The sequence below is a fragment of the Macaca nemestrina genome, chromosome 16, assembly GCF_043159975.1.
Source record: "Macaca nemestrina isolate mMacNem1 chromosome 16, mMacNem.hap1, whole genome shotgun sequence".
Taxonomy (NCBI): domain Eukaryota; kingdom Metazoa; phylum Chordata; class Mammalia; order Primates; family Cercopithecidae; genus Macaca; species Macaca nemestrina.
In genome coordinates, this window is record NC_092140.1 from 104,424,314 (window position 1) to 104,442,823 (window position 18,510).

General features: G+C 44.8%; 1 protein-coding gene across 7 annotated transcripts in view; it reads left to right on the forward strand.

Annotated features, from left to right (window-relative positions):
• The first annotated feature begins 15,009 nt into the window (after positions 1 to 15,009).
• LOC105490285 (zinc finger MYM-type containing 2) overlaps positions 15,010 to 18,510 on the forward strand; it is a 127,594-nt gene continuing 124,093 nt past the window's right edge. For 2 of the 7 annotated variants that reach the window (XM_071081583.1, XM_011755773.3), the window contains exon 1: positions 16,897 to 16,967. The gene's annotated coding sequence lies outside the window, so the exon portion shown is untranslated. Of the gene's footprint in view, positions 15,030 to 15,654; positions 15,908 to 16,896; positions 16,968 to 18,510 lie in introns of those variants that run through there. The other 5 variants (XM_071081582.1, XM_071081584.1, XM_011755768.3 and 2 more) reach the window with 5 other exon arrangements.

The following is an 18,510-nucleotide window of genomic DNA, read 5'->3' on the forward strand; positions in this document are numbered from 1 at the left end:
AATGTGTCTAGTGTGTGGGCTGTTTGAGAGAATGAGAAGGGAGATGGGGCTGCATTGGTGGGAGTCATTGTAAAATATGCAGGGCTGTAGAAAGAACTCTAGAATTGATTCTTTAGGCAATGGGGGCCTAGTAGGCAGCCTTGGTAGACACAGACCTCTTTTAGCTACTTCTCTTTTGCTATACATATGTAGAAGGACTCTGTAGGTATTTAAAACAATATTAGGAAAGAAATAAGAACAATTGCCACAGAGACAGTTACTTAGCAATCAAAGCATTACCCCTTGCTCAGGATAAAATAATTCTAAAAAGGTATTTTTGGGGACTTTAATTTTTAAAAGTAGCAGTTAATGTGAAAATAACCTACTATTACGATAACTAGATATTAAGGACAGCATAATGAAATGACTGAGGGTCACTGTAATCTGACTCTGTTAATGAGTAATGTAGTTCAAATAAATTATAGTTCAATTGAACATTATACAGTCCTGAAAAAGAATGGGCTGTATCTATGCATGTTGATGTGAACTCAGCTTTAAGATACAATGTTGAGTAAAAAAAAAAAGTTGTAGAAAAAGAATATATACTTTTACATGAGAGATGTTTCTGGAAAGTGTTAGAAGGAACTGGTAACAGTGGTTGTCTCTGGAGAGGCAGATTGGAAGGCAGGAGGCTACTTGAGGGGGTAAGGGAAGTCTTACTTTTCACTGTGAATTTCTTCTTCAATCACCTCTCCTTCCATGCCCTATTTATTTATTGATTTAGAGATGGAGTCTCACTCTGTTGCCCAGGCTGGAGGGCAGTAGCACGATCTCAGCTCACTGCAACCTCCGCCTCCCAGAATCAAGCAATTCTCCCTGCCTCAGCCTCCCAAGTAACTGGGATTACAGGCGTCCGCCACCACACCTGGCTAATTTTTGTACTTTTAGTAGAGATGGGGTTTTGCCACATTGGCCAGGCTGATCTCAAACTCTTGACCTCAGGTGATCCTCCCACCTCAGCCTCCCAAAGTGCTGGAATTAGAGGCGTGAGCCACTGCACCCAGCCCCCATTTTTTATTTTGAAGAAAACAAATTAAAAACACAAAACCAAGGTCAAAATGAAAACAAACAAACAAACAAACAAAAAAACAAAACCCAACACGTCTGAGAAGACTATTATAAAGAACTACCATAGTATTATAGTGATATAATTTAAAAACAGAACTAAATTCGAAGTTGGTTACAAATCAATCATCATTTATTTATATTCAACTATTTTTCCAAGTTTATTGAACAAGAAGTAAAAAGCAATAATAAGTAGAATACTCAGTAATGTTTTACTTATACATTTTAGACTAATTTCATTTTTGGGGGGTTGAGTAGGGGGACAGAATCTCACTCTGTCACCCAGGCTGGAGTGCAGTGTCATGACCTCAGCTCACTACAACCTCTGCCTCCCGGGTTCAAGCAATTCTCGTGACTTACCCTCCCAAGTAGCTGGGTCTGCAGGTGTGCGCTAACACTCCTGGCTAATTTTTGTATTTTTAGTAGAGACAGGGTTTTACCATGTTGCCCAGGCTGGTCTGGAACTCCTGGCCTCAAATGATCCGCCTGCCTCAGCCTCCCAAAGTGCTGGGATTACAGGTGTGAACCACTGTGCCCTGTAATTTTAGACTAATTTCTTTCAAAAACTCAGTCAACTCAAAGTAGTATTAATTTATTGGTCTACTTAGGATAGCTCCTTTTGGCCATCATTCTTGAAGATTTGCTTCTATTTTTTGTAAAGCTTCTCATCTTTTGTTTGTATAAAATTGATCAGATTTGCTAATAATTTAATATTATTTAATAATTAGAAAAGTTTTTTCATCAGCCTGACCAATATGGAGAAACCTCGTCTCTACTAAAAAAATACAAAAAAGTTAGCTGTGCATGGTGACGTACGCCTGTAATCTCAGCTACTTGGGAGGCTGAGGCAGGAGAATCGCTTGAACTCGGGAGGCAGAGGTTGTGGTGAGCCAAGATCGCGCCATTGCACTCCAGCCTGGGCAACAACAGAGAAATTTCGTCTCAAAAAAAAAAAAAAAAAGAAAAAGAAAAAAAAAAAGAAAAATAAGTAAAGAAAGAAAGAAAGGAAGGAAGAAAAGTTTTTTCTGTGTCTGAATTTTAAATTAGTTCCCAAATTTTAGAAATGCTTCTCTGGCCGGGTGCGGTGGCTCAAGCCTGTAATCCCAGCACTTTGGGAGGCCGAGACGGGCGGATCACGAGGTCAGGAGATCGAGACCATCCTGGCTAACACGGTGAAACCCCGTCTCTACTAAAAAATACAAAAAACTAGCCGGGCGAAGTGGTGGGCGCCTGTGGTCCCAGCTACTTGGGAGGCTGAGGCAGGAGAATGGCGTGTACCCGGGAGGCGGAGCTTGCAGTGAGCTGAGATCCGGCCACTGCACTCCAGCCTGGGTGACAGAGTGAGACTCCGTCTCAAAAAAAAAAAAAAAAAAAAGAAAAAAAAAAAGAAATGCTTCTCTGTACCCCACATCTTCCATCATTACTATCAACTCACTTCTTTTACCTGCATTGCCACCACCCTATTTGAGGCTACCAGTGTCAGTTCTTGCTCAGACAACTCAACAGCTTCTAAAATTCTACCCTTGCTACCCTACGATAATTCCCCACAAAGTGGCCAGGGTTATATGCTTAAGGTTTACATTACATTGTGTCATTTTCCTACTGAAATCCTCTGTTTATGGCTTTTCCATGCACTACAGTAACATCCTGTCTTCTTAGTGTGGCCTCCAAGGCCCTCCAGGAGCCACCCCGCCTGCTCTTGACTCTCCCTTCCCATGACTCTTCCCCACCCAACTGATCATCTTCCATTTCTTAGAAGAAGTTTAATTCTTGATTTTCCTGCTGTTCAGAGCATTACTTCTCTGGTTCTTCCAAAGGTAAACAGTGGTTTAAATGTTACTTCTTCAGAAAAGTGTTCCATAATCATTAGCGATGGTCCTCATCGTTATTCTCTACAGCAGAACTCTGATTCCAACTAGCACTCGATTGCCCTTACGTTATTCATTTTGTTGACTTTCTGTTTATTGGCTCTCTGGTCTAGTAGACTATATATCCCATGAGGGTAGGAACTACATCTGTATGATTCACTGTTGTATCCCTAGCACTTACCCTACTGTCTGGCCTAACTTAGACTCCCCGTTAATATTTGTGGAATGAATGAACAACACAGAGCTTAGCAAAGGTTCCATAGTATGTTTATAATAATGACTAATTTTTGTTACCACCACAAAGTATACATTTAAAGAATGATTATTAGATCCAAAAAAGTTTCTTACAATTAGAGATGTGGTGTCTTAAAAGCATTTTATACCCCATCAAGTAATTAAAAAGTGTGTCTAGCGTCTTCATCTCCCTACCTGTTATCAGTGTGCTGCCTCTCTCAAGAATGTCACTTTTCCATGGTTGGATCCTTAGATTTGATTTCTTATCAATGTTTTAGGAATAGAAGGAAGCCAAAGTACAACTCTTTGTGTAGCCACATATTACTCCCTATGGTACGTATCTCTTCCTCTTCTTCTTTTTTTTTTCCTTTTTTTCTCCTTGAGACGGAGTTTTGCTCTTGTTGCCCAGGCTGGAGTGCAATGCATGATTTTGGCTCACTGCAACCTCCACCTCCCGGGTTCGAGTGATTCTCCTGCCTCAGCCTCCTGAGTAGCTGGGATTACAGGCACATGCCACCACGCCCAGCTAATTTTTGTATTTTTAGTAGAGACGGGGTTTCACCATGTTGGCCGGGCTAGTCTCGAACTCCTAACCTCAGGTGATCCATCCGCCTTGGCCTCCGAAAGTGCTGGGATTACAGGTGTGAGCCACAGCGCCTGGCCGGTATGTATCTCTTTTTAAAATCCATTTACCTTTGGCTGGGCGTGGTGGCTCAAGCCTGTAATTCCAGCACTTTGGGAGGCCGAGACGGGCAGATCACGAGGTCAGGAGATCGAGACCATCCTGGCTAACACGGTGAAACCCCGTCTCTACTAAAAATACAAAAAACTAGCTGGGCGAGGTGGCGGGCGCCTGTAGTCCCAGCTACTCGGAGGCTGAGGCAGGAGAATGGTGTAAACTCGGGAGGCGGAGCTTGCAGTGAGCTGAGATCCGGCCACTGCACTCCAAGCCTGGGCGACAGAGCGAGACTCCATCTCAAAAAAAAAAAAAAAAAAAAAAAAAAAAAATCCATTTACCTATCCTACAACAGCAAAATGAAGATGACCGCTCTATTCTCAATGACAATTTCATTTTTCTAGATATCACCAGTTCTTTACAGAATCTCTTCTTCACTCTATGCCAAGTAATAAAAAAAATTAGGCCGGGCGCGGTGGCTCAAGCCTGTAATCCCAGCACTTTGGGAGGCCGAGGCGGGCGGATCACAAGGTCAGGAGATCGAGACCACAGTGAAACCCCGTTTCTACTAAAAATACAAAAAATTAGCCGGGCGTTGTGGCGGGCGCCTGTAGTCCCAGCTACTCGGGAGGCTGAGGCAGGAGAATGGCGGGAACCCGGGAGGCGGAGCTTGCAGTGAGCCGAGATCGCGCCACTGCACTCCAGCCTGGGCAACAGCGTGAGACTCCGTCTCAAAAAAAAAAAAAAAAAAAATTAGCAAGACATTATTCTTGTGGGATGACATAAATGTTTTTAAAACATCGTATAAGTAAAAAAAAAAAAAATTGTTACATCAACATGTTTATAATGAAAACAAGAATGAGATACCACTATATACCTATTAGAAGGTGAAAATCCCAAATTCTGACAATACAAAATGCTGACAAAGATGTGGAACAACAGGAACTCTCATCCACTACTGGTGGGAATGTAAAATTCCACTCAGAAGACAGTTGACAGTTTCGTACAAACCTAAACATACTCCTACCATACGATCCAGTTTATCGCTGTCCTTGGCATTTGCCCAGACGGGTTGAAAAGTTATGTCCACACAAAACCCTGCACATGGGTATTTATAGAAGCATTATTCATAATTGTCAAAACTTGAATGCAACCAAGATATCCTTCAGTAGGTAAATGGATAAAGGAGCTGTGGGTACATCCAGGCAACACAATATTATTCAGCGCTTAAAAAGAAATGAACTACCAAGCCACGAAAAGACGTGGAGGAAACTCAAACGCATATTGCTAAGGGAAATATGCTATCTGAAAAGCCTGAATACTGTATGAGTCTAACTGTAAGACATTCTGGTTATGGCAAAATCATGGAGACAGCAGAAAGATCAATGGTTACTAGGGGTTATAGAGGAGGGAGAGAGACAGGGAGGGATGACCAACACCAAGATGTAAAACCAAGGGTAAACTCTAATATAAACTATGCACTTTGAGTAGTAATAATGTGTTCATATAGGTTCATAAGTTGTAACAAAATGTACCACTCTGGTGGGGGAGTTGCTAGTGGGGAAGGCTACGCAGGTGTGGAATGGGGTATGTGAGAACTCTCTGTATTTTCTGCTCAAACTTCCTGTGAACCTAAAACTGTTCTAAGAAATAAAGTCAATTAAGAATGTTAACAATTATCGTTACATGCAAGGCTTATTGGTCATTTTTCCCTCCTTTGTACTTTTCAGGTTTTCCAAGTTGTGGTTTGTGGGTTTTTTTGTTTGTTTTTGTTTTGTTTTGTTTTTATCACAGAGGGCAGGGCAAGTTTGTAATCCCAGCACTTCGGGAGGCCGAGGCTTGAACTGAGTTTAAGACCAGCCTGGGCCAGGCGCGGTGACTCAGGTCTGTAATCCCAGCACTTTGGGAGGCCGAGGCGGGTGGATCAGGAGATCGAGACCATCCTGGCTAACACGGTGAAACCCCATCTCTACTAAAAATACAAAAAATTAGCCGGGCGTGGTGGTGGGCGCCTGTGGTCCCCATTATTCCGGAGGCTGAGGCAGAAGAATCGCTTAAACCCGGGAAGAAGCAGAGGTTGAGTGAGCCAAGATCACACCACTGCACTCCAGCCTGGGTGAGAGCAAGATTCTGTCTCAAAAAAAAAAAAAAAAAAAAAAGACCAGCCTGGGCAACATGGCAAAACCTTACCTTCACAAAAAAACACAAAAATTAAGGCCGGACATGGTGGCTCACGCCTGTAATTCCAGCACTTTGGGAGCCCGAGGCAGATGGATCACCTGAGTCAGGAGTTCGAGATGAGCCTGGTCAACGTGGTGAAACCCCAACTCTACTAAATACAAAAATAGCTGGACATGGTGGGGTGTGCCTGTAATCCTAGCTACTTGAGAGGCTGAGGCAGGAACATCGCTTGAACTGGGACCTGGGAGGCAGAGGTTGAAGTGAGCCGAGATCTCGCCATTGCACTTCAGCCTGGGCTACAGAGCGAGACTCTGTCTCAAAAAAACAAAAAACAAAAACAGAAAATTAGCTGGATGTGGTGGCAGGCGCCTGTCGTCCTAGCCGTCGGGAGGCTGAGGTAGGAGGATCCCTTCAGCCCAGGAGGTGGAGGCTGCAGTGAGTCATAATCATTCCACTGACTCCAGCCTAGGCGACAGAGTAAGACCTTGTTGAAAGAAAGAAAAAATAGGCCGGGTGAGGTGGCTCACTCCTGTAATCCCAGCACTTTGGGAGGCCAAGGCGGGCAGATCACGAGATCAGGAGTTCGAGACCAGCCTGGCCAATATGGTGAAATGCCGATTCTACTAGAAGTACAAAAATTAGCTGGGCGTGGTGGCGGGCGCCTGTAGTCCCAGCTACTCAGGAGGCTGAGACAGAAGACTCGCTTGAATCCGGGAGACTGAGATTGCAGCGAGCCGAGGTCACACCACTGCGCTCCAGCCTGGGTGACAGAGCGAGACTTCGTCAAAAAAAAAAAAAAGAAAAGAAGGAAGGAAGGAAGGAGCGAGATTGAAAAAAAAAGAAGGAAGAAAGGAAGGAAAGAAAAAGAAAGAAAGGAAGAAAAAGAAAGAAAGAAAGGAAGAAAAAAAAGAAAGAAAGAAAAGATGTGAATGCTCACACCCATAATTCCAACACTTTGGGAGATTTAGGTGGGATTATTACTTAAACCCAGGAGTTGGAGACCAGCCTGGACTGTTAATATAGTGAGACCCTTCTCTACAAAATAAACAATAAAAAAATTCAGCTGGGTATGGTGGCACGTGCCTGTGGTCCCAGATACTTAGGAGGCTGAAATAAATAAATAAATGATTTTTTAAAATTAAAAAAATTAAAATCATTGCGTACATATTACCTTTGGAGGTAGGGAAAAGTATTAAAAACTTAATGTAATGATTCAAAACTTTCAGATCAGCTTAATTTTATATTTTAATCTTTTAGTGAACAGCTACTGGCAAATTAAGTTTAGCCTAAAATTACCTGCTTACATATTTTAAGTTTGGCCTAAAAGTTTCCCCTTACAGAGTGAACTGCAACCAGCTGGATATGTAAACAGAATGTAACCTATTCTTGTACCAGTCACGGAGTTTTGGCCAATCACAGGCAGCCAGCTGTTCAAACCATGTTGAAATAAGGCAAATGACAAGCTCTAACCAATCAGGATGTTTTTGGGCCTCATTTCTGTTTTCTTTAAGTCACTTTCCTTTTTCTACCCATAATTCTCTCTGACCACATAGCCCCTGCAAAGTCATTCTGAACCTCTTCTGGTTCCGGGTCCTGCCAAATTAGCAAATCATTCTTTGCTCAATTAAATTGTTAAATTTAATTTGTTTAAAGTTTTGGTTTAACACTACCCAGTACAGAAATTCACTAAATAACAGTTGACAATATAAGGGGTCCTTTCAGCTCATTATTTTATAAAATCATAGAATTTATTGCTGGAAAGGATCTCGTAAATAATCTAATCTTCCCCCTTAAAATTTGCTTCTGTTTTGCAGTGAGTACCTCTAAAGCAAGCTTGTCCAACCAGTGGCCAGCAGGCGGCATGTAGCCCAGGACAGCTTTGAATGCATGTGGTCCAACACAAATTTTGTAAACTTTCTTAAAATGTAAGATTTTTTTTGTGTGTGTGATTTTTAGATTTATTTTGGCTCATCAGCTATCATTAGTGTATTTTATGTGTAGCCCAAGACAATAATTCTTCCAACGTGGGCCAGGGAAGCCAAAAGATTGGACACCCATGCTCTAAAGCTTAGATGGAATTTGGTGGGCTATGCTGCCTGGGAGATAAATGAATAACAAGAAAGCACGGGTAACAACAGCAAAAACAGACAAATGAGATACGTTAAAAAGCTTCTGTATAATAAAGGAAACAAGAGAGTGAAGAGACAACCTATGAAATGGGAGACTGTATTTACAAACCATATGTCTGATAAGGGGTTACTATCCACAATATATAAGGAACTCAAATAACTCAATAGGAAGAAAGCAACCCAATTTAAAAATGGGCAAAGGAGCCAGACGCGGTGGCTCACTCCTGTAATCCCAGTGCTTTGGGAGGCTGAGGCAGGTGGATTCGTTGAAGTCAGGAGCTCAAGACCAGCCTGGCCAACGCGATGAAACCACATCTCTACTAAAAACGCCTGTAATTCCAGCTACTTGAGAGGTTGAGGCAGGAGGATCGCCTGAACCTGGGAGGTGGGTGTTGCAGTGAGCTGAGATGGGGCCACTGCACACCAGCCTGGGTGACAGAGCTAGACTCTATCTCAAAAATAAAATAAAATAAAATAAAATAAAAAAGACAGACAAAAGAATACACATGCTGGCAATGATGTGGAAGAAAGGGAACCCTTGCACACTGTTGCTGGGAATGTAAATTAATAGTGATGATGGAAAACAGTGTGATGGTTTCTCAAAAAAATAAATTGACTACCATATGATCCAGTAATTCCGCTAGTGAATATATACCCAAAGGAAGTGAAATCAGTTCCTTCAGGTGGTGCCTATACTCTCATGTTCATTGCAGTATTATTCACAATAGCCAGGATATGGAATCTATGTAAGTGTCCATCAACAGATGAATGGATAAAGAAAATGTGGCATATATACACTGTGGAATACTATTCAGCCTTAAAAAGAAGGAAATCCTGTTGTTTGTGACAACATGGATGAACCTGAAGGACAGTATGTTAAGTGAAATAAGCCAGGCACAGAAAGACAAATACCACATAATGTCACATATTATGAACTCATAGAAGCAGAGCGTAGAATGGTGATTACTTGGCGCTGGGGTGGTGACATGGGAGTTTGGTGGAATTTAGAGGATATGGGTCAAAAGATAGAAGTTTTAGCTACATAGGAGGAAGCTCAAGAGAATGTACACCGTATTGTGCAACAAGGTGTTTAAAATCAATAACAGTATATTGTATTCTTGAAAATAGCTGAGAGTAGATTTTTAAGTGTTTCTACCACAAAAAATAATAAGTACGTGAGGTTATGCCTATATTATTTAGTCATTGCACAATGTATATATGTTTCAAAACATTGTATTGTATACAGTAAATATATTCAATTTTTTGCCAATTAAAATAAATACATTTGATTTAACAGGAGAAACACGGGGGGGCTCTTATTCCAGTGTGAACTGATAAGGAAGAGTGAAGGGCAATGTTTCTTAAGACTATAGGTGCGAACACTTTTTATTACTCAATAATAAAGCCACAGGAACTCAGAGGAAAGGAATACTTACAATAAACTGGAAAAATGAGATGGGGTTGGTTGGAGGCATTGGGATCCCAAAGGATGAGAAGATTATAAGGAGAGAAGAAGGGGTTTTCCTTTAAGGGCCTAGGAAGTACAATTCCCTCAGTTCACTGAAGAAACTGAGGCTCAGAAACTGGAGGGTCACTACTATGGTTTGAAAGTTTGTCCCCTCCACAGCTCATGTTGAAATGTAATTAGTATTGTGATGGTATCAAAAAGTGAGACCTTTAAGAGATTCGAGCCCTCATGAACGGATTAATGCTGTCATCAGGGAAGTAGGTTTCCTTATTGCAGGACGGGGCTTGCCCCTTCTTGCTCTTACTCTCATCCTCTCTCAGCCTTTCAGACATGTGATGCCTTCCTTGATGTTATGACATAGCAAGAAGGCCCATGACAGATGCCAACACCTTGATATTGGACTTCCCTGCCTCCAGAATGGTGAGTCAGTAAATTTCTGTTACTGATAAATTACCCAGTCTTAGGTATTCTGTTATAGAAGCACTAAATGAACTAAGACAGTCACAAAGCTAACAAGTAGTGGAATTAGCATTAACTTCACCTCTGCATACTTTTCCAAGCATTGTTAATAAGCTTCATTACTCTTTCATAAAGTGTAAAACATGTTGATAGGAAAGAATAAGTATTTCATATATTTAGGAAGAATGGCAACTTAAATCTCTATTTGTAAAATTTCAATCTATATAGGCTGGGCGCGGTGGCTCATGCCTGTAATCCCAGCACTTTGGGAGGCCAAGGCGGGCAGATCAGGAGGTCAAGAGATCGAGACCATCCTGGCCAACATGGTGAAACCCTGTCTCTACTAAAAACACGAAAACTAGCTGGGTGTGGTGGCACGTGCCTGCAGTCCCAGCCACTCGGGAGGCTGAGGCAGAGAGTTGCTTGAACCCAGGAGGCAGAGGTTGCAGTGAGCTGAGATTGCACCACTGCGCTCTAGCCTGGCGACAGAGCAAGACTGTGTCTCAAAAAAAAAAAAAAAAAAAAAAAAATTCAATCTATGGTTCATTTGAGATTACTCTCAGTTTCTGATATCATCTTGTGTTTTTTCAACTGATTTAGGACTTAAATTTATCCATGACTTGCTCTCTGCAGAGTAATATTTTTCAAACCACAGTTTGTAAGCCATGAAATGAACTTGGTGTGTTGCAACTATTATCTATTTATTTAAAAATAAGGACTAAAACTGTATAGACTAGATTTAAATATACTAGAATGGATAATATTAAAATGCATCTAAGACAGTGAAAGGTAATTATTCCATGAATCCTGTGTTTCAGTCTTATAGTCACGTATCTAGTAGGGGTTTGTACTGGGTGCTGATGTACAATGCCTATCCCAGTAGTTATCATGGTCAAAAAAAGTTTATCTGCCACTGATCTAAAATGCATTATTTAGTGCTATGTTTAAAATTTTTTAAGATGACATGCTTAAGAGTTAAAATTTAAGAATGAAGACAAAGCTATCTAGAGAGGCCGTATAATGAGGTGGTTAATGGCATGGATTCTGGAGCCAAGAATCCTAGGGCCAAGGAACTTCACCCTTTCTCCACAACTATGAAGGAAAATTATAGATTTTTGGTTGCTATAATATCAAACATCAGTATAAGCAAATTATAAATGTCAACATCTTAAAACTAACAATTTTTATTTAAAATTCTTATTTTTGAATCCTATGAGAAGCATCCTACCGAGTTGTACTTTATTTATATATCAGTAAGTAATATTAAACTGGTTTCAGTCTTTGTTCCTTCTCTCATAGAAAATTTTATTCACTGTTTCCATTGTTAAAATATTGTTTTGTTTTGTTTTGTTCATTTTGAAACAGGGTCTCACTCTTTTGCCCAGGCTGGAGTGTAGTGACACGATCTTAGCTCACTACAACCTCTGCCTCCCTGGTTCAAGCAATTCTCCCACTTTAGCCTCCTGAGTAGCTGGGGCTACAGGCATGCACCACCCTAAGTTTCGTATTTTTTGGTAGAGATGGGGTTTTACCATGTTGGCCAGGCTGGTCTCAAACTCCTGATCTCAAGTGATCCACCTACCTTGGCCTCCCAAAGTGCTGGGATTACAGACATGAGCCACTGTGCCCAGCCCCAAGACTGCTTGATTTAGTTACTGCAATTATTATTATTATTATTTGGATTATACAGTAGCATAGTATTGGTGGTAGAGATATCAATATAGTCCTAGTAGAATATTATAATTTTTTTCTAATATTTCATTGAGTCAAGTATAAATGATAAAAACAACTAAAATTTACTGAGGTCTATATTAAGTGAGGTGCGAGGTGCAAGTTTTTATACATGTGTGCTCGTTTCACCCCCTAAAAAACTCTATGAAAGAGGAATTATTATCTACATTTGACACATGATGAACCGATCAGAGGCTTAGAGAAGCTTACGCATGACTAAAAGCATCTAGCCACTTGCTAGTTGTGGGTAATGCCAGAATTCAGATGGGGGCAGTCTGGCTCTTTAAGCTGAGCCCAGAGTCAGTAATACTACATCTCAATAAATGGTGAGCTCTTGGTCTTCAAAATGCAATTAAACCTAACACTTTTGTATAACTTTCACAGCAGTTACTTGGTCCTTACAACAACTCTTTTTTTTGAGATGGAGTCTTGCTCTGTTGCCCAGGCTGGAGTGCAGTGGCGTGCTCTCGGCTCACTGTAACCTCTGCCTCCTGGGTTCAAGTGATTCTCCTGCCTCAGCCTCCCGAGTAGCTGGGATTACAGGCGGGTGCCACCATGCCCAGTCACAACCACTCTTTATTACTTTATTTTACAAATAAGGAAATGGACTCAGAGAGAAGGTAACTTTCTGAGGTTCTGAGTGGCCAGATATTTGAAATACGAGTCTTTTGCTCATGTCTTGCAGTTGCCTCTTGGATGTCCGGTATGCTTTTTGACAGGTACAGAATAGATTCATACACACACACACACAGTTTTAGTTGTGGATTTATTGAGATATAATTTACATATCATGCAATTCACTCATTTAAGGTATCCTGTTCAGAGGTTTTTAGTACATTCAGAGTTGTGCAATCATTTCAGTCAATTTTAGAACACTTGAGTCACTCCATCAAAAAACCTCGTAACTTTTAGCTACCATTTTCTACTCCCCACTTTTCCAGTTCTGGGCCACCAGTAATCTACTTTCTATCTCGGCCGGGCGCGGTGGCTCAAGCCTGGAATCCCAGCACTTTGGGAGGCCAAGACGGGCGGATCACGAGGTAAGGAAATCGAGACCATCCTGGCTAACACGGTGAAACCCCGTCTCTACTAAAAAAAATACAAAAAATTAGCCGGGCGTGGTGGGTGCCTGTAGTCCCAGCTACTCGGGAGACTGAGGCAGGAGAATGGCGTAAACCCGGGAGGCGGAGCTTGCAGTGAGCTGAGATCCGGCCACTGCACTCCAGCCTGGGCGACAGAGCGAGACTCCGTCTCAAAAAAAAAAAAAAAGAAAAAAAAAATCTACTTTCTATCTTTACAGATTTCCCTATTCTAGACATTTCCTGTAAATGGAATAAAATATTCAGTGGTCTTTTGTGTCTTGTTTATTCACTTAGCATAATGTCTTTAAGGTTTGTCCATGTTGTAGCGTATATCAGAACTTCACTCCTCTTTATGTCTGAATAATATTCCATTGTATGGATGTACCACATTTTGTTTATCCATTCATCAGTTGATGGACATTTTAGGGATGTTGGAAATTATGAATGCTGTTATGAACATTCAAACATTTATTTTTAAAATTACTTTTATGTAAAATTAAGTCTGCTTTTAACATTATGACAAATACTTTTTTCCCAGTTCTAAATTCTCAACAAAAATTCTCCCTGGTATCAGACTAGCAAACCAATGAACAGTTTCACGGACAAATGTACCTGAATGAACTAAAAAAGTGCATATAAATACCATAATTAGCACAGGTGCTCATTAGTTATATAAAACAGCAATAACACTAGAGAATTAGTAGCAGTATAGAGCTCCAACTGAACAGTACATGGCAACCCAATCTATCATTTAAGTTTATCACAGAGCTTATTTGGAAGTATGTCTACTTTACTCTTCTAAATATAAACTCAATGAGCTGAAGCTACTGCAATACGAGCTGGCAGCAGAAAAGGGATGGTGCAAGTTTTCACCAAATTATTACAATTTGGTAGTAGAGGATGTGTCTGTTTTGATGATAGTGGCTGTTTTTGTTGTGATGTTTCTGTTGTGATGATAGTTTTTCAGTCTAAAACAGCACTGTGTAATATAAAATCTTGAGGCTATTTTAGTGTATTTAAAACTAAAAAATTGTAGTTACAAAAGTTTCCTAAAAATTAGTGATACTTTTTGAAAAGCTGGTTCAAGTACATTTTATTAATTTTTTTCAATAGAAAAGAACAGTGTATTCAAGGTATTTAGTACAAGGTGGAAAGCCTACTTTATTTTTCAATGAGTGACTGAATTCAACTTCTTCTAGATTTCCTCTGTGCAGTTGCGTCTATTAGTTTAAACATCAGTCTTTCATGGGTGATTAACTTCACTGAAAACTTCATGTTCATCAATATCGTGTTGAACTTGAAACTGTATTACCATACATCTGTTTATTAATAGGCAATGGTGTCAGATGATGGTGAAATTGAGAAGTCGCCCATCCATTTGGGTGGGAAAATAACCAACACCCTCAGTTGTAATCCCACTAAGAACCGCCAGGGCGAGAAGCAAGCGGCACCGCTTCCATCTTTACGTGAGTCTTGGAAATGGTTCAGCACCATGACGTCCGCCGAAGACGTAGGTGTAGACGAGGAACAAAAGAGAAGACCCCTCGTGGAGGTGGCCTGTGGGGCCCGCCCTCCCCGGGCGCCGTCGCCGTCTGTCCCTGACTCCGCTCCCCCGGGGGCCGCAGCGAGTGCGCCCCGCGATGGAGCGGGCTGTGGAGGGAGCCTCCATGGAGTCTCCATCAACAGTTGAGGACCAGGAGACGGTGGCAGGCGGTAGAGCGGCCTGGGCAGGGCCAGCGCCCCGGGCTGCGGAGCACAGGACGGCGGCGCTCAGGGACGCCCCAGGGCGGGCCTCGGCCCCTCCAGCCGGCGGGAGCCCAGCTCCAGGGGAGCCCGCAGCTCCCTCCATCTTGGTTGATGGAGGCGGGGAGCGGCGTCTGGGTCTCTCCACCGTCGTGCCCGTCCCCTACGGCCCCGCGGACGCAGACGCCAGCAGCCGGGGCTGTTCCCTTGGCCGAATGGCAGAGCCCAGTCGGGGCTTCCCGGGGACAAGTTTCCCGGCCCCACGGGGTTTGGTTTTTAGGGGGTCCCAAGTTCCCACAGTCGTGCCGACAAAATGGAGGACGTCGTCTCCTCCTGCTGCAGCCATGGCGGGAGGTGGGGGACTATTCCCCACGGGGCGCGGCGAGGGTGGAAGGGCCTCCACTGCCCCCAGCGCAGTCAGGGCTCCAGTTCGCCCGCGGCCCCGAAAGCCCACTCGGTCCCGCTCCAGCGCCTCCCCGGCCTCGCCCCTCGCAGGGGCCTTCAAGGAACTGGACAGGGAGGGCGATGGGGCATCGAGGCCGCGGCTCTCTTCGGGCAGGGGCGTTGGGAGCCGCTGCCGCGGCCTGGGCGCCCAGGCTCGGGCGAGGGCAGGCGGCCCCGCCGGAGTCTCCCGGACTGTCTAGGTCCCAGAGAGCCCCGGGCCCTGAGGAGCCGAAGCGGGGTCGGTGCGGCGGGCAGCGAATCTCGGGCTCCTGACCCTGGCAGACCCGGTGGGTGGGGGCGGGGGACCGGCGGGGAGGGGACCCGGCCGGGAGTCGAGGGCCGGCGGAGGCGGGAGTGGAACGGCAGGGCCGGGGGAGTGGCCCGCACCTGACGGACAGCCCTTCGGACCACCCCACCGAGGGGGGGCCCTGAAGGACTGCCGTTGGAGCCAATGGGCAAGCCCGAGGCGCTCCGGCCCGCCTCCCCCGTCAGCCAATGAGCGCGCGGAGGGCGGGGCCTCCCCGGGCTCGGCCGCGCCGCCGCCTCCTCCGCCTCCTCCTCCTCACCAGCGCTAAAGCCGGGACTGGACCGAGCGGAGTTGTGCGTGTCGCCGAAGGGGGGTGGGCCGGGGGAGGGGAGGTTCGCTCCGCGGAGCCGCAGCCAGAACCGGGTGAGGCTTATCCCCGCTGTCTTTCCAGTCCGGGGCCGCCGAGAGTGGGGGTGGCTGGGAGCAGCGCAGCCTCCGGAGGAGGAGGCGGAGGCGGAGGCGACTAGGGAGGCGGAGATGGGTGAGGGCAGCCTCCGGAGCCTCCCACCGACCCGGGATTAATACCCCGCGGCGCGGCCGCCGTCGCCGCTGCCGCGTCGGGGCCTCGGGGGCAGCTCGGGGCTGCGCTCATGTCACAGGCGCCTTCGCGTGCGGCCCGAGGGGCTGGGAGAGTGCGGGCGAGGCCGGGAGGGCTGGGTGAGGCGGCCGCCAGCGGCGGGGGTCGCGGGGCCGGCGGGGCGGCGGGACGGCGGGGCGGGGGTGCCGGCCGCCCGGGGAGGTCGCGGGGCATTTTCCTTTCTCTCCTGCGGGGGGCGGGGGAGGGGCGCCCCGGCCGGGTCTCCGCGCTCGGGGCCGCGCTCCCACCCTGTCCGCCGGAGCCGAGGTCCCCAAGTTTTTCGGGGTGAGGGCTGCCGCCTCTGCCCCGCCGGGTCCCCTCCTTCGCTCTTCTCTTCCTCGGCGCTGCGCTGCGCGGCTCTTGCTCCGCACGTATTGTTTGGCTGGGTCTCTAATGGCGGACGGGGAGGCAGCGCTGCCGGTCGCCGACTGCAGGGGGGGGCAAACCTCGGGCCCAGGGCAACTGCTTGGGGCAAATGTGGGCGATATCGGCCCAGCGGTGACGCGAGCCGCCCCTTACCTCTGAATTGGTACTTGGAGTGACGGGGATGACGCTGGGTGGGCGAATTTAGGAGGGAATACAAATCCCTTGCTGGCGTCGAGGCAACGTTTTCCCTTCCCCCCTCCCTTCCCGGGAGCAGGCTCGGTGTCCTCAGGCCCCCTCCTTTCCAGATTTTGCCTTTCACATGGGTTCTGGCCCCAGATATCCATTTTGCGCTGTTTTGCCCCACTTACGCAGGAGGGGGCTATTGTGCGCGTGGTGGGGTAATAATAGAAGAACCGAACCTCCTTGACCTCTTATTCCCTTCTCTGCCTCCTTCTGGCAGAAAGGGTTGGTTTCTCCCACCAGGTTGTGTGTTCTTGATACATTTTTCTTTTCTCCTCCTGTCCCAGGACCAAGAATCGCCTTCAGCCCTGTCCGGTGCATCCTTGGCAGAAAGTGAGGAGGAAAAAACACCCCCATTGTGAGTCCCTTGCCCCTAATTTGTTGCTAATAGAGGACATTGTCAGGTTGTAGGGGTTCAGCTACGGGACCTGGCCCTCCCAGTTGTTTTGAGGGGGAGGAGCTTTCCCTTGGGTGGCAGCTGCCCCCAGGGCGAAGCCTGGGTAATGGCTGGTGAGGCAGCTGGGAGTGGGCGCTGCTGTTTCCACCGCTGCAGACATCGCTCCTGCTGCTGCAATACCAACCTCAGCAACCAGACGACGGGCTTCTGCAGCTGCTCACGTTACCGGGGAGGAGGGGTGGTGCGAAGGAGGGCATATTTCTGGTGCCCTCTAGAGTTCCAAAATGGGAATTAAAGTTATTTCTTGTTGAATGCTGTGCATGCAACCTTAACATTTTTTCTTCCTTAAACAATGGCTAATTGATTGAAGGAATTGGAAACATAGAAATAATCATTTATATTTTTGTTTATGCCTATTGGAAACGCAAATTTTGACACTTACGGTTCGTGAGTTGTTAGATCTTTTTTCATTTATTTGCTTACGAAAGGGATGGAGTCCACTCCTCTAGTGCTATCTTGTTCACCAAGTAGTAGGCTGATCAGTCCAGTGTACTGATCTAGTTACTTTCTTCGTTCCCCGTCTTCCGTGTTGATCATCTTTCACTTAGCGATCGTTTTTGAATGTGTTACCTGAGAATTATTTTATTTGTTGGTTTTAAGGCAACCATGTAATGTGCTGGAGAGGAAGATGAAGATAGCCAGTCATATTTTCCTTCAGGCAATTGAAACTAAACAAAGTATCTGAAGTCAGCACTCTGGATACATTATATCTCTGGAGCCCACTGACAGTTGATATTGTAACTTGTAGCTCCCTGTCAGAGTCAGAGATGAGTTATTTACGCTTAAGTATTCAGTCCACATGGTTTAAAAAATAGTTAATTGATAAGCGTTTGCTGAATATACATTGTGAAGGATGATGTGAGAATAGTAACTTGTATTAAATATACATCATTCTAGGCACAGTCCAGGACACTTTGTTTTAATCTTAGCAAGTAGCCCACAGGGTAATACGAATGGCATGTATTGAGCCCTTATTGTATGCTAGCCCGATTCTAAGTTTTTTTTTTTATTTTTATGGAAACTTTAAATTTTACGTGTAAGAATAGTGTACTGACTCTCCATGTACCCATCATTCACATTCTAAAATTATCAATACGTGCCCGCACTAATTTTTAATGTATTAAGTAATTTAATTATCATGAAAACCCAGTGATGTTGATAACCACAGTTATCAATTAGATTTTTATACTGCCTTGTTTCAAAACTAATGGGCTGTTTGGATCAGAATTAACATAGTCTCTTTTTCCATGTGTCTGTACAATTTACAGTCTGTAATTGTTTTCTAAGTACTGCTAACTTGAATGACTATAACTTGTCTATATAGAGTTTGAAATTCATCTCAGGCGTCAGATCATTCAAATATAGTGAATCAAGGTTAGATCTTTCAAATGGATGGAAGATGCTTATCGCTGCGTATTTTCACAAAAGATTTACCTTTCTAGGA